General features: G+C 36.4%; 1 pseudogene; it reads left to right on the top strand.

Moving 5' to 3' along the window:
• The first annotated feature begins 1,032 nt into the window (after window positions 1-1,032).
• Window positions 1,033-3,575, top strand: LOC120183973 (annotated as a pseudogene).
• Window positions 3,576-13,135: the final 9,560 nt, after the last annotated feature.

Raw genomic sequence — 13,135 nt, 5'->3', positions numbered from 1 at the left:
TGCTTCGGTACCGGAATTAATAATTCTTCTGCTGATTGGTTGATATTCTACCAGTGATATGGCCATTAGATTGGCCAATGCCAATGATGCGACATTGCCCCAAGATCGAGATGACTGTTGTGCAAAACAGAATTCTGCATCTCAACAGTTTGGTTTTAGCAATTCCACCAAGAAAAATTCGGAAGGTTTGCATAAGAACTGAACATATGGCTGAAAATGATTCTCAGGTTTCTTCCCTGCTACCGATAGGGGTCAATGCTGATGGTACACTCAAAAGATGTGGGAAGACAAAATATATGAAGATTTACCAGCTTCTGTGGCTACAAAGATGAAAACGAAGAGGAAAAGAGATGCCATCCACCATGATTTGAAGGAAAATGGTGCTTAGTTGTCGGGTTTGTGAAAGATGCATCAGATTCGGGCAATGTTCTGAAGGAAAATTCGTTTCAGAATGATAGATGTGGGAAACCACTTCGGTTGATGAAACCCTTGGAGTTTGTCTTCTGATGGAAATAGAGGTTAGTCACTAGGAAAGGACTGGTGATGAGGGAACAAAGGTTCCAGAGAACGATCTGAATTGGAAACTACAGAAATAAAGATGTTTCTCACAATGACCGGGAATACAAGTCTAAAGAAAATACCCTACAAATTGGGCCTGCATCAAAGAAAAAGCGCAAAGCCGGGAGGAAAGATGGTAATGGATTTTCTTTAATAGAACATGGAGAAAAAGCCACTGGCTCTGATACTGCAATCTCTGAGTGCACGTATGGTCAAAAACTGGAAAATACTAGTTCTGTCTTTGACCACTTGAACACTGAATCTGTTGAAACAAACCCTTTGTCAACTGCTGATGCAAGTGGTGGGAGAAGAAGAGAAAAGGCAAAGATTGAATCCTGGTCAAACTGGTAATGAGTCTCTTCTGCAAAAGATTTCATGTAGCCAAGACACATATTCAGTTGGTAAACCTGATCCAGATTCTTTCTTGGTAAACGTTCTATGTGGAATAATGTCTGAACCTTTTTGATCTCTCCAGTGAAAGGCAACATGTTAGTGAAACAAATAAAGTGGCCCCACTGGGGGTAAGTTCCAATATATTGCAGTGGATTTTAAGTCTTTTCCCCTTTCATTTTAATTGTATTCTCATTCTCGATTCCAGATTACTAGAATTGAGGCAAAAAATAACTCTTTACTAATATTAATAATGATTTTAGCAGGTGACAATGATATGGATGAAGCTAATGATGGCAACTCGGAAAGCAAAAAAAACGAACCATCCCAACCGGGTGTTGTTGCATCAGTAATAAAGACGAGAGATTCATCTGATCAGAATTCCAGTTATGTGGATGGTCATTCTACACCTTGTTCCCGAGAGGGAATTAATTTCCAGAAAGCATTTGGGGTATCAGATGATGAAAATCAGAGTGGTACCTTGGAAGAGAAAATTGTGGAACCTAAGAAGTCTTCCAGGAAAGTGAAGAAGTCCAAGAAGAATAAGGGTCCTGTTGGAGGAACAGAAGCAGTAGATGCAGTACATAATAGCATTCCTGCAAACGGTATATCTCCTGCCCATTGTCCTATTGTGACTGGTGAGCATCTGTGTGATAATGCTGAGCAAGCTGGCAAAACTGATGGAAAAGATGAATCAGAAATGGAAAAACCAGACTGTTCGCCTTCAGTTTCTGATGTGAAAGCTGATGATGTAATTCAGGATGTGCTGGAGTCCTTGAAGCGATGCGACAATGCCTCAGAAAATGCAGAAAATACGGGCAAGAAATCGCGGAAGAAAACTAAGAATAAAAGTTCTACTGTGATGGTCCCTCCAGAATTGCAAGGAAAAGATTATGTTGATCACCGGGATCCAACGTTTCTGGTTCATAATGTGACCGAGTTGATTGCCTCATCTAAATCCACAAGTAAGACTGTAAACGGTGAATCTGTGCAATTGAATGGAACAAATTTGGGATCCAACCAAATTACACTTGAACGGAAACATGATGGAAGGTCTATTCAAGATGTTTTCAGTGTAGATCACACTAAAAGCACTCGTGTAGAGAATTCTAATAACAAAAAAGAAGTTACTCGTCGAAATGAAATGGTCAAAAGCCAACAGCATCGTGAAACTGTTGATTCTGGTGAGATAATCATTGATAAGGCTGCACAAAATACAGGAGTGGAAAATGCAGTGAAAGGAAAAAGGAGGAAGAACTCTAAACCCGAGTTACGATCTTCTGAGATGTTAATGTGGATCACAAGGAAGTAAAACTCCAGCTGCCAAAGCCAGCTCCAACCAATCTCAAAGATCATCGTCGAAGGTTGAACCTAGTAGCTCTAATGTTAAATCGAGTAAACCACTCTTGACCATTCCTGAAATTGTGGCAAAAGAACCTCCACAGTCTAAGAAATCTGAAAAAGTCGATTCCACTCTTAATAATGCTCAAAGGCCTATTGACGTCAATTCTTCAAGGGTGCATACAGATTTAAAGAAAAACAACCCTCGTGCTGTATCAAGCTCTGCCATTGAAACACCTAAAAAGATAATTAATTCAAAGAAAGGAGGTAGTGAGCTGCAGTCTCGTCTGGATATTGCAAAAGCTAATGGAACTAATAGCAGGAAAGTTGAGAACAGCTTAGCAAATAAGAAGAGCTTATTGGCTACTACTGTTACCATATTTAGGCACGATGATAAAGAGAGTTCTGATGATGAAGATGGAGTAGGCAACTCGGATTCCAGCACCAGAACTCCATCTGATAGTTCATCATCATCATACTATTCAAACAATAGTATAGCGAAGGGCAGTTCATCACAAAATGGTAATTCATATTCTTTATTACTTCTGACCAACCCTCTCTCTATGTGCCTGACTTGTTGAATCATTTTTGTTCATGTCATTTTGTTATGGATCGTGATCTGGGTTGCATAGGGTGACAATTTATTCTCTTGATGTTGAATTTTGATAATAGGATCTTGTAACTCCAAAGGCGAAGAAGCTGGTGGAAGAAAGAAAGAAAAACCAGTGTAAGTTTGAATTAACATTGATAAATACAATCTGTTTTAAGAGATAGATGTTGCATATTTTGTGGTTTAGCATCTCTTGGCCAGGTTTGAGGTAACTTTAAAGTATATGTACTCGATACTTGCACGTAGGGGTTGCAATAAGTCCAACATCCATCAAAGCTCATAGTCGTAGCTATGGTTTATCTCAATTATTTCCATTGGATGGTGTTGTATTATACTCGGAATATTGTATTATCGTTTGATGTATTTGAGCAGATCTTCCAGCCCAAGGAGCATGTCATTGCATGCAATCCTTCGGAATTCAAGCAGTTACAAGAAGGCTAAACTGACAGCCTCTCAAGACATTGATAGCCAGCCTGAAGAATTTGTTCCAGACAGTCAGCCGGCAACATAGTAGATGTGTTTTTCGTTTTCCGAATGTTCATTTTTCCGTTCATCCGTTATGAGTTGCCGTTTCGTTGGTTTTTCAACCCCTTGTTTTTGTGGGTTTTGCCGGTATTTGGGGAGAATTTTTTTACACTATGGAAGTGAATGTAATCTGCTCCCAGTTTTCAGTTTTTACAAGTGTTTAAATATGTGTAATAGTGTCTTTTACTCACAAAGGTGAAGATACTCATTTTTTTCATTTAAATATTATTTATATTATTATTATTATTTTTATTATTATAATAATTATTATTATTTTATTATTAATAAATATTATTACAGGCCCAAATTACAAACCCAAAGCCCAATAGCCCGAAGCCCAGATGGCCCAACAATGACCCAAACATGGTGGCCCAGATCCAGAAGCCAAAGCAGAAACCTTAAATCCGGTTAGGGTTTGTATCTCACCAGCCGCCACCTTGCTTCTCAACCGTTGGATCTAACTTAGATCCACGGTCAGATAGTTCTAGCAGGAACCCTAGGGTGATGATACCCTAGGGGACACGTCCCAGCCGCCGCCGTAGCTTCCAGAAGCGCCACTCCAGCCGCACACATGTCGCCCCAACGGTGAGTCACCACTGGAAGTCCTGTGACTCACTAGACTCCACTCTTTTACCCGGTCCGATGGCCACACTGGTGATGGCTATAAAGCCATTGACAACCTGCGAAGGAAAAAAGAACAACCAGCAACAACACAACAACAACAAAAAAAAGAAAGGAGAAGCTTACCGAGGAAGCCACGACCGTCGGACCTCTTCAAACGTCACCAAAACCTTCGAAAATCGAAGGTACTTTCTTAGATTTGCTCCAATCGGGAGCTATTTAGGAGAAAAGAGCACCGGAACCGTCATTAGGACGGTCCGATCTACATCGTGGTGTAAAAATAAATTTTTTCGGCCATTGGATGCGGTGGCCGGCGGTGAGAACTACGGCGACAGACGGCTGCCGCCCGGTGACCGGCCTTCCCTCCGGTGAGGGAAGCTAGAGAGAAGGGAGAGCGTTTTCATTCTCTCTCAGTTAGAGAGAGAATGATAAGGGAAATGAGAGAGCTGGCCCGAAGGGCCAGCCGTTTCGGGCATAAATACCCTTCCCGAACGACGTCGTTTTGGGGAGGGCTATTTGTGTAATTTTTAAAGGTTAAATCCCGTCCGCAGTCATCCTAACTTGTAATCTTTACATTTTAGTCACTAAATCAAATTTATAATCCTTTTAATTTGGTCTCTAAATTTTATTTTTTTATATTTTAGCCCTTAACCGTATTTATAAATATTTAGGATAAATAACATATTTAGTCCCTTAATTTTAATAAATAATATTTTAATCCAGAGTATATATTTTTTAATTTATTTTAATCTGATATTCGAATTTTATATAATTTTATTTTAGTCACTAAATTAATAAATAAGGAAAATAGCATGATTAATCCCTATAATTTTAAATAATTAGGATTAAGTATTTAATTTTAATTTATTTAGTCACTAATTTTAAATATTTTTATTTATTTTACTGCTTTTATATATAATTGTATTTTTATTGTTTTAATTTTACTTGTTTATATTTTAAATATTTTTTATTATTATGTAGTCATATAAATATATATATATAATAAATAATAATTTATATTTTTCCATAAATTATTTTAATATTTATTTTTCAATATTGAAGAAAGGACAGTCTTAATACAACCGGATGTCCTATCTGGTATTTTAAAATTAAATATTAAAAAATTATAATTTAATTTATTTAAATTATTATATAATATTATTATATCGAAGAAAGAGCTGTCTTAAGGCACCTAGAAGTCCTTTTCTGATATTTCTAAATAAATAACATTTTATTTATAAATATATAAAATTATTTTTTCTCATAATTATAATTTTGAAATAATAGGATAAAAATTAAATATTTTGAATTTTTAAATTTCTAATAATAGAGACAATTTATAATTAAAAAGTACCAATTTTGGGAGTTGTAGGGGTGCTAATCCTTCCCTAAACGTAACCGACCATGAATCCCTTTTTATTATTAAAAAGAAAGAATTTTTGGTTATAAACGCAGATCAGTTCATCTTTTAACTGATGTTTTCTTAAAAACTCTGTTAAAAGATAATTTTTAGGTATTCGACCTACCTGACCCAAAAAGCCGATGGCGACTCCCAAATTATTTTCAAAACCAATTATTCACATCAATTTTCTCGCCAAAGTAATATTTCGTGCCCGGACGAAAACCGGTTACGACAGCTTGGCGACTCCGCTGGGGACCGTCAAACTTTTAAAATCAATTATAAATTGTCTCTATTAATTATAAATTAAAAAATTCATATATTTGATTTATAATTCTTTATTTTTCAAATTTTTTTATATACTTATTATTTTCATAGTATTTATATATTTTCTTATTAATATTTCATTTTATTTGCAAATATTTTATTTCATTATTTATTTTTTCTGTCAGAGGTTTGAATATTTCTCCTCACACACAACACTTGCATTGCATAACATAAAGCTCTATAATTGAGTTTGTCCCTTTTAAGTGGGAGTGAAAGCGACGTCTTCGTGAGAATTTATTCTCCGTGTCAGACCTAGCAAGTAACTTTCGGGGTTCATATGCTCTATGTCTTCGTGAGAATTTATTCTCCGTGTCAGGCATAGAGAAATGTGTCCCCTCGAATTGAACTCGATCCCTTTAGTCTGTGATGGACTAGGATTGAGGGTTAGCAACCCAAGGGGGCACTAACAAGGACAATTCGGGTACCTTTATTCTTAGATCTGAAACCTTGCATATAATAAACCCTAGAAACTCTTCCGATCTGAAGCCATGCCGAAATTTTGTCCAAAATAAGTGTACACACAGGATAAATGAATTCTAACTTTCCTTTTAATTTATTTATTTATTTTCTTACTGATTAAATTACATGTAAATTTAAATTATTTAAATTATGAAAAAGCATGTTTAAATAAAGATATTTAGGTAGATATTATTTATTTTTTCTTTATTAGTAAACTAATTCATTTCTTTTTGTGTGTTCTTTATTTCTTCTGTTTGCATAGCATCATACAGGATAAAAGGCATTGATCATCGTGTTAATTGTCTCATTGGAAAGCCTTCATCCATGGATAAAAAGTGTTCAAATCAAATAATTCTAAACTCAGAAGTAAGACAGTGGGCTGAGGAATTACAAAGACAAGGAGGAGACAGTCTGCAAGATGATTATGTATCGGATTTGGCCAGTTATGCTCCAGTTTCGCTAAAAAGAAATGATATGCAAGATTTGCGAAGCATTTGGGAAAGTTGTGACTCAAACAAAAAGTTGCAGTTTTATCAGACTTACGGAGACATCCCATATTTGCTCTATGTCGAAGTTGATGATGACTTACTTCGAGCCCTAATTCAATTCTGAAATCCAGGGTACAATTGCTTCACTCTCAATAAGGAGGACTTGGTCCCTACTATTGAAGAGTACACAACTTTGCTACATATAGAAGGGGCTTTGGAGAATCGAATTTTCAAAGTCAATTAAAACTCAACCCTTTCGAGTTAAATTAGCAAAGATTGCCGGAGTACGAGAAGAATGGGTGGCATCCCGTACAAACAAAAGGCGAAAGCGAAGGCATTGCTTGGACTAACATTAAAGAACTTATTCAGAGTCATCCAGACACTAAAGTACGATTCAATCTATTTGCTCTGGGTATGTATGGTATGGTCATCTTCCCAAAAGTATTGGGATATATTGAAGCTGCAGTAGTAGATTTGTTTGAGCAGCTACCAAAAAAGGTTAATCCTGCTTCTGCAATTCTAGCAGAGACTTTCAGATCGTAAATGCTTGTAGAAAGCTAGGAGGTGGACGATTCTCAGGGTGTACCCAATTGTTATATGTTTGGATCCGTAGCCATTTCTGGAGGACAGAAAAGGTTTCATACCGGCGCTTTAATACAGATTACTCACCATTAAAAGAATTTCTGGAGCAAAAATGGCCGAAAGAAATTAAGAAAGATATGTGGATTAATGCCTTTCGAAATCTGCAAAGCAATGACATTGTTTGGCGAGCCCCATGGCAAATCCAAAGAGAATTCTTTTACAAATGTGGTGATTACAACTGGATAATGTTGCTCGGATTGTGGGGAGGAATTGGGTATGCACCACTTCTGGTCATAAGACAGTATGAAGGTCGTCAATTTGTACCTGTCACCGCTGGATTACATTCATCTGAGTTCGCATTCCATAGCAAAAATTATAAAAGAAATATTATGGAAGCCTTTACGGCTTGGAAAACAACTTTTTGTATCCGAGCTAAAGCAGCAAAAGAAATGTTAACTCCTGATTATGAAGAATGGAGATCTGTCAGGAAAAATGAAAATATTCCTCTACCAGATCAAAATGAGGATATCTCTATGGAAGATCGCATTAAGTTGGTTCCATCAGAGATTGAAATCCTGAGAGCTGAGTTTGAAGCAGAAAGAGAAGACTGGTCGAGAGAATTAGAGCAAATGAGACGAATAAAGCTATGTTGGGTGTTGACATTGACTTTCATTCATCACAATGTGCAATGTTGAGAGAAACAAAGAAAAGTTGATGGTGAATTTAGAGCATTAAAGAAAAATTACCAGGAGTTATATAAATCCCGGAAAGCATCAGGACCAAGCCAATCAACAGTACAGATGACCAGAGAATTGAACATCGAGAAAAGTCGAGTTGAAGATTTGAAAGGAAAGAATAGCCGTCTACTCAAAAGCCTTGAGAAAGGAAAGCAAAAAATGGAAGATTTTGAGGTTGACAGAAGAGAGCGAATTATAAAACACAAGCTGAACACCGCGAGATCATGAATGAAATGCAAAGAGAAAGGGATCGAGCCAAAGATTTAGAAGAGATGAAGAATGACATCTTTGATAAATTTGAAGGTGAGAAAAATATCATGTTCAAGGGATTTGAATCTGAAATGAACCAGCTGATTGCCGAACTTGAAGTTAGAGGCCAAATGATTGAAGAGTTCAATGTTGAAAAAGAAAAATGGGAGCTGGAAAGAAAGAATTTTAACACCAAACTTGAGGTAGAGCAAGAAGTGGCTAGCAATTGGATGCAAAGATGCAGAAACAAGAATGTTCAAATCCAAAAGCTTAATAAAGAACGCAAGAAGCACGAACAAAACTGGAAGAAGATCTGGATCAGTCTAGAAACAAAAATGCAGAGTTTAATGCTTACATTTTGCAACTTGAAGAGTCATTATTTCTGGAAAAGGTTCGTCTAGGACCTAATGATCTCAAAGAAAGTAATGAGGAAAGTGCTTCACTGCGAAGACGCATTAGAGATCTTGAAAAACTCTGTACAATTGTCAAGTCAGAATCACTGTTAGAGCAACTCTTGAAGGAACTATGAACATCAAAAGTCAACTGATTTCTATTGAAGAAAAGAAGAAGAAGTAATATGGTATTCGAGGCCATGTACAAACGAGCGAAGTTGCTATATATTTGGGGAACTAGCTGTTGAAGCTAAATAATTGAGCATCACGTTGATCCAGTTTCTAAGTTTCGGAAAGAAGGTGTCATGGTTAATGAAAGAATTATAGAGCTTAATAGGAAAGCTACGCCTTATCTGTAGTTATGAACTATTATAAAGAACTTTTGTATGCCGATGAAAGTTATTCTATGACAGTTACTTTTTGGGATCAATACCTTTTTGCATACATACATTTTGCATACATTAATATTCATTACATGATTTTCTTTATGTATATTTTTATTATTAAATAAAATTCATTAATTAAATTTTGAAAATAATAATAATATCAGAAGATTTTTCAATCGCAGTTATCTAGCCAAAAGAGAAATACAACATCACTACGGTACTAGACAAGCTACTAAGAGTTATGGAGGATAAAATACAACGTATTGAGGAACAACATAATAAAGACAAGCAGAGATAAGAATGAAGCTAGAGAAAATTGAAGCCAGTATTGCAAATTCACAAGACAACATGATGCAGAAAATAGAAGACATGTTTAAAAGGCAGGCTATCATTGAAAATGCATGAAAATCATGTATCTTTCGACCAGAACCTATGTATCCTTTAGGTTTTCCACCCGAACCAATTTATCACTCTGGTACTACACCTATACAATCATGCCCGAACATCAGCATTCAAGAAGCCAAACCCCATGAAAATCGACAAGTGGATCCTGCATCTTCAAGCAAAATCCACTTATATCAGATGTGAAAATAGGGGATTTAATGCTGAGCATCTAATCCCAGATTTGAATGAGCTGAATGAAGAAAAAGTAAATGAAGAATTGACCAGACAGATCAATAGCTTAGAAGAACGAATGAATCCGTGGAAATAACTGAATCATTCTATGGGTTTGACGCTAGTGAGTTGAGTTTGGTTCCAGACCTAATCCTCCCCATCAAGTTCAAGTTCCCGAATTTGATAGATATGACGGTACCACATGCCCTTCATCCCCACATTACTATGTTTTGTCGCAGAATGGCAGGATATGTGAAAGATGAGAAATTGTTAATTCACTGCTTCAAGATAGTTTGACAGGACCAGCTTTAAATGATATACTCAATTGACCAAAGCCAACATTAGATCCTGGAAAGATCTGGCTAAAGCATTCTTAGAGCAGACCGCCACGTAACAGACATGGTCCCTGATAGATGGACTCTCCAAAATTTGGAGAAAAAGAATAACGAACGTTCAGACAGTATCTCAGAGATGGCGTGACACGGCAGCACAGTTCAATCACCTTTGTCAGAAAAAGAGGCCACAATAATTTTGTTCATACATTGAAGCTCCTTATTTAAATCATCTAATGGGGAATGCAACCATAAATTTTGCAGATTTGGTCATTTCTGGAGAACTCATTGAAAATGTCTTGAAAAGTGGCAAAATTGAATCAAATGAAGGGTCTAGTTCCAAAAGACCTATGTACCGGAAAAAGGAGAATGAAATCAACAATGCAAACTCTTACAACAAGGATTCATCGAAAAGTGTTACAATAACCCAACCAAGGGTTAAGAAGAGGAAACAAACACTAATCAAGCAGAGTCCAGAGGATCTCGAAGGAAAATGAAAGTTGTCTTTTACACCTTTACCAGTACCATATGCTGAGATCTATGATTCGCTGTTAAAAGCATGTCATACGGCCCTATCCTTTGGTTCCCATGCAACCACCATTCCCTCCATGGTATGATGTAAAGGCACACTGTGTTTACCATGAAGGAATTACGGTCATTCTATTGAAACTGTTTGGCATTCAAAAGGGTGGTTCAAATTTGATCAACACTAGAAAGTTGGAATTCAATTCACCATCTACATCAAATCATCCATTGCCAAATCATGGAGATAAAAACGTGAATGCAATTCAGGAAGAGAACAGAAAGAAAGCAAAAACTGACATTTCTGAAATTAAATCTCCTTTTGTTTGGGTATTCAACAACTCTCTTAGCCGTATTCCACAACAATTCAGGCCAAAGCATAATGAAGGCAATAATTATTGTGAATATCATCAAGAGGGGCATGAAATTCAACTATGTCATGAGTTTAGGGATTTGGTGCGAAAATTGATGAATAGAGAGATAGAATTCTTTGAAGAAGAACCAAAAAAAGAAGATGTTGTTCATCAGAGGATTCTAAACCTAGTCAGAGAACAAGTGATCCTGTGATCATTAATGTGAAATCATCTACTGATTCTTGCACCAATAAGCCGAAAGTAGTTATCACCACTCCTCTACCATTTCCATACAAGGATACTCGCAGTACCTTGGAATTATACTACCAATGTTTCAATGGTAGGAGGATCTGTTTCTCTAGAAAAACAGAAGAGAAAATACAGAGTTTGGGTTCGACATCTGAAGCAGTGAGTGAAGTCGGATTCTTTACAAGAAGTGGAAGATGTTACTCTCCCGAAACATCCAACACATCAGAACATGTGAAAGCAAAAGGAAAAGCCATGGTAATAACCCAAAAGGTATTTGATGATGAATCCCTTCCAGTATTCAATGAGCCTGTAACAGAAAAACAAGCGCAAGAATTTTGAAATTCCTGAACATAGTGAGTATAGTGTGGTTGAACAACTACACAACAACAAGCGGAATTTCTATTCTTGATCTATTGATGAATTCAAGCACATAGAAATGCTTTGATGAGAATGCTTAATCAAACATTTATCCCTGAAGATATCCCTCAATAAACTTGACAGAATTGTGGACATATAGCCGCTGATAATTACATAATTTCACGAATGATGAAATACCTGAAGGCGGAATGGGGTCAGTAAAGCATTGAATATCACTACATTGTCATGGTCATGTTTTGCCAGGAGTATTGATTGACAACAGATCTGCTCTCAACTTGATGCCTCTAGTCACACTTCAAAGAATGCCTGTGGATAAATCACACATGAAGAGTTATCAGAATGTATACGGCTTTTGATGGTACTCAAAAGAGGTGCTTGGAAATGAAGATACCGTTTTTAATCGGACCAGTCGTGTACAATATTGACTTTGTGTGATGGACATCCACCCTACATATAATTGTTTATTAGGGAGCCATGGATTCATTCAGCAGGAGCCGTTCCTTCTTCATTACATCAGAAATTGAAATTTGTTGTTGATGGACAACTAATATGTAGGAGCTGAAGAAAATCATTGCGTCTATAACAAGTGATGTTCCATATATTGAAACCAATGATGATGCTCTTAATGCTCTTTCCGAGCTCTTGAATTTGTCAATGCAACCTTTATTACAGAAGGAAGCAAAATTCCATATCCCAGATTATCTGATTGCACCAGATGACGGTACGACAACTTTAGGCATCGGAGCTAAAGCTGGGAAAGGTTTAAAGAATCTTCAAGGGATTTCAGTTCCTGTAAGTATAAGATGAAGAAAGATCGTTTTGGGCTTGGATTTAAGCCCAATTTTCAGCAACAAAGATATGAAAAGAAGGTGTGAAGACAGAAAGGCAAGGTTTAAAGGAAAAGAAATCCTTTGGGAACACAAGTTTTTCCCACAGTTGAAGACCACATTCAGATCAGGAGAACCATTAATGTAGAACAACAGCTTGTTGAGGCCTTTAAAGAAGAAAGTTGATGAAAGATCAAAGCATAGTTGAAGAAGATGAATGGATATTTTATCAACATGATGAATGACAACAAGACTGGCAAATACTTGGATAGGATTCGCCCATGTTTTCCTAGAAACACTCAACAATTGGACCACTGAATACCTTCCTATAGTTTTTAATATTAACGCAGAGTAATATTCAGAACTAATCTTTATGTTTAGCCCAAAAGTATGAAAACTTTTTGTTATCTTGTAAAGGAATTATGTTAAGTTCACCTAATTTAAATAAAGAAATTTTCTTTAAATTTTCAGATGGCAATCATTCTTTACATTTCTTACATTTTACATTTATTTTTTCATAAATTTACTATATTCTTTCGGAAATATGTCCGATTTAAATTTGCAGGTGTCACAACGTTAATAGGATGTTTATTCCTAAATTTAATCAAGAGATAAATTTAGAGCAGCCCATATGTCTGGAAGAAATCAATGGGTGAGGATGAACTAGAATGATGTTCCTACTGAATTAAGACTGGTAGAAAAAAAGATAAACAAATTCTACCTCACAAAGAAGAGATTGAAACTGTAAATCTGGAACAGATAGAAATGAAAGAGGTGAAAATTGGTACTACTCTG

The sequence above is a fragment of the Hibiscus syriacus genome, unplaced genomic scaffold, assembly GCF_006381635.1.
Source record: "Hibiscus syriacus cultivar Baekdansim isolate YM2019G1 unplaced genomic scaffold, ASM638163v2 tig00112856_pilon, whole genome shotgun sequence".
Taxonomy (NCBI): domain Eukaryota; kingdom Viridiplantae; phylum Streptophyta; class Magnoliopsida; order Malvales; family Malvaceae; genus Hibiscus; species Hibiscus syriacus.
Note: the sequence above shows the minus strand (reverse complement) of the source record. Positions and strands in the feature narration are given on the sequence as shown.